The sequence below is a fragment of the Pygoscelis adeliae genome, unplaced genomic scaffold, assembly GCF_000699105.1.
Source record: "Pygoscelis adeliae isolate BGI_AS28 unplaced genomic scaffold, ASM69910v1 Scaffold535, whole genome shotgun sequence".
Lineage (NCBI taxonomy): Eukaryota > Metazoa > Chordata > Aves > Sphenisciformes > Spheniscidae > Pygoscelis > Pygoscelis adeliae.
The window spans coordinates 11,149-14,727 of record NW_008824758.1 but is presented as its reverse complement, the minus strand read 5'-3'; positions in this window follow the sequence as shown (position 1 = coordinate 14,727).

Genomic DNA, 3,579 nt, shown 5'->3' with positions numbered 1-3,579 from the left:
GTAGTCTTCGTTTTGCTGCTCTCCCTCCTTCCTTTTCCAAGACGTTAATTGCACATCCTCTTCCAGCTGCAACTGTGAGTTAGGATAGACCCGCCACTAGAGTGCCTAACCAGGTCACTTGGATCAACACGGTTGGAGAGCATTCAGACAAGCAGCTCAAGCCAGGAAATCCAAAGATGCAATCCTTCGGCAAAATCCTCCAAAGCTGAAATCCTCCGGCAAAGGGAGGGCAAGACTCAACAGCCAGGAGTGCTTGGTTGACGTGGTTTTAACCACAAAAGAACGTGTCATCAAGCTCTAGGAAGGATGAACTCAGTCCATGGTCACCATCACCCAAACTCTTGTCGCCGTCCCAGCGCGTTCCTCTCTGCTGGTCAAACCCAGACTCAAAGCCACTTCTTTCTCTACCTTCTGTGCATGCTTTCCCTGAAGGTGTTACACGCTCCGTGTCTGGTGATTTGGTTCCAGCTGGAGGTGGCAAAGCTCAGCTCAGGTTCAGCTCAATTCAAGAAAAAAATAACGGTTTGACCTATTTGGCTCCACTCCCCAAGGGAACCCCACAACCCCTATTTGGGCAGGATGGGCAGGGGGTGAAGCAACCAAGGGATCCTCCATCCCTCCTACCAGAGGCAAGCTGCTGGGCTCACAGCAGAGCTGGGATTCACAGACGACCCTGCAAAAGGAAGGCCTGGGCTCCAGGAGATAATGCAAGAGCCTGGGGATAAAATATAAGAATTGGGGCAATCGGGTGCAGCAGCCCATCCTCCCTCCTGAATATCTGTAGAGTTGGGTGCTGGCGGAGGGAATTACAAATTGCTTTTTAAGATTCAGATCCCTAAATGCCACCTGAGTCCCAATGTAGACAGAGCTGAGGTGGCTTGACCTCACCAAATATCCAGAATTGCTTTAGGATCACCAAGATGGTCATCAAGATCATGAAGATAAGGTCCAGACTACCCAGGGCTAACCACGCTATCTGCTTGGGCTACACCCAGCCTCACCGAAAGCACTGAGTCATCTCCTACAAGTCACAAGAAATCCTTTGTTTATGTATGGCCACTAATCCACTCATTAATTCCTGGTCCAGTGAAAGTTTGCACCTTATTACTGAGCTGAACTTTATTGACTCCAGCTCCCACCCCCTGGATCTCATCCAGCCTGTCCCTGACGCTTCCCAGGAGGTGGCAGTCACTTCCCGGGATACACGGGCAAACCGGGGGAGTCTCGGGGACGAGATCTTGGAGTTGGGCTGAGTCCCACGGGTGCAATCTGCGCAGTCGGGCTGATGGCAGGGGAGGCGGTCAGGACATTCGCACCCAGCCACGGGGACGTGGTCTGCAGCCTTCCCTGGAGTCCCAGGGACACGCTCCAGGATTCACACCAAGCGGCAGGGACGTGATCAGCAAGTCACGCTGCGACTCGAGGCGCGAAGGGGAGGTGTGCCCGGGGAGGGATGCCAAGTCACGAGGGTGCTGTCCCACGAAGGACCCTGAGTCACGGGGCTGAGGTCTGCCGAGGCGTTCATGATGCAACGGCACTGCCTGCGGGCGTGGGAGCAGGGAGGCGGCGGCGTGGGGTGCCCGGCTGCAGGAAGGGCTGTGAGGGAGGGAAAACGGGTACCGGACATGATGGGTTGTGACAGAGCAGGCAGGGGATGTATGGGTGTGGGTGGGAGCTGAGCTGAGCTGAGGGAGCAAGCTCTCAAGGTGTCTTGGACGTGGCCAGGGTGGGAAGTGGAAGTCCCTGGTCAGGGGAAGAGAGCAAGGTGGCAATGGGGACAACGAGAGGGAGCAAGGGGGAAGGGGGAAAGTGGAAACATGGGGTGGGCATGGGAGTGAGGTCCATTGCGAGGACACGGTCTGTGTGGGGCTGCTGAGTGGTGAGGAGGAGGTTGAGCCGGGCAGCGGGTGCTCAGGCGAGAGCTGCAGAAAGGGCGCACGTTGTGAGCAGAGCTGCTGGTGTTTGGGGACAGTGGCAAATGGGAATGTCACCAGTGTGGGAGCACTGTGCCCCCGTGACTTACGGACGTGGGACTGCTGTGCCCTGGGGGTGCAGGAGGGATGGGAGCACCGTGCACCGGGGGTGCAGGAGGGATGGGAGCACCATACGTTGTGGGTGCAGGGGTCTTGGAGCACCATGCGCTGGGGATGCAGGAGGGGTGGAAGCACCGTGCATTGGGGGTGTATAAGGGGTGGAAGCACTGCACATTGGGGGTGCAGGAGGGGTGGGATCACCAGGTCTTGCGGGTGCAGGGAGGATGGGATGCAGGTGACACACGTACAGAGCCTGGGGCTGATGTGGCCTGGGGATGTGCTTGGCGTGGCACGGAAGTCCTCCTGCGCGCGGGCCCTGGGGAGCAGCTGTGGTCAGAGCCCAACAGGGTGGCAGGCCACAGCCGGGAACCAGATCAGGTCCCCGGGGGCTGCGTGTGGCACGGGCGCTGGTGGGAGGACAACCCTTCCCAGCCATGCGAGCAGTCATGAATCAGCTATGTGAGCTGCTCCCCCAGTCTGCCTGCCTGCTCCGCCGGTCTGATCTCCGGCCAGCTCTGCGCCATGCCGCGCTGATTTATATCTCAGCCTCTTCTTGCTACCTGGTCATGAGCCATGTGGGCGTTAGGGGCCGGTGCAGATGGTTTAGTGACAGCAGCCCTGGCCGCCATCAATCACAGCAACGCTTGGATTTATGAACTGAGAAGTCGGGCAGAAGCCCAGCGATCCGGGGGGGCTCGTGGTGCTGAGTGGTGTGTGTTAAGGGGCAAAATCCACTTGTCCCTGGACACCAAAGGGCTGGGGTTTAGGGAAGAACTGGACAGTTAAGGGGCTGATGGACTCCGGCCACGTTTGGATGCTGGGAAAGGAAAACGCTGCATCCTCCAAGCATGCAAGCGCAGAGCTGTCCCAGCCCACGGCAGCGCTGATGTGTGACACCCCACCAGCCACCCCATCCGTCCTGCTGTCTGCCCCCTCCTCAGCCATGGGGAGATGCCCCCTCCTGCCTCTGCCTCCCCACAGGGGCTCTCCAGGTCCCACCTGGCGGAGCCCTGGGTAAAACCCCATTCGGTTTTCCTGCCCTGTCCTGCTCGTGACCCAACTCTGCACCATGGGGCAAGCCACAGAGCAGCCCACTTCATCAGGGCAAGTCCTACATCGTGTGGGGCTCAAGTGCCCCAGGGGATGTGCAGCAGAGAGCTCAGAGTACCATCGGGGTCCCTTCCCAGAGCTGTGCCTCCCTTGGGGTGCCCTGAGGACATTCCCTGGCTCTGGTATCCTCCCCGCGCCACAAAGGAGGTGGAGAAGGGAGGGGGTACGAAGACGAAACATGCAGCCCATGACCCTGACACCCTTTGGTGGCAGCCACTGAGACCACGGTGACTGTCACCGAAGTCCCCTGGTCCAGAAGCTGCCAAGTCCCCAGCTGGCGCCATCAAGCATCTGTCCTCCTGCCCAACCCCAGGGAACACGTCCATCCCACAGCTGGACCTAGGGGCTGGAAAACACCCAAGTGCCAGGCTCTGAGCATCCGTGAGTGCAAATATTTGGGACCAGAGAAGCACGTGCAAACCCCCCGCACAGCACG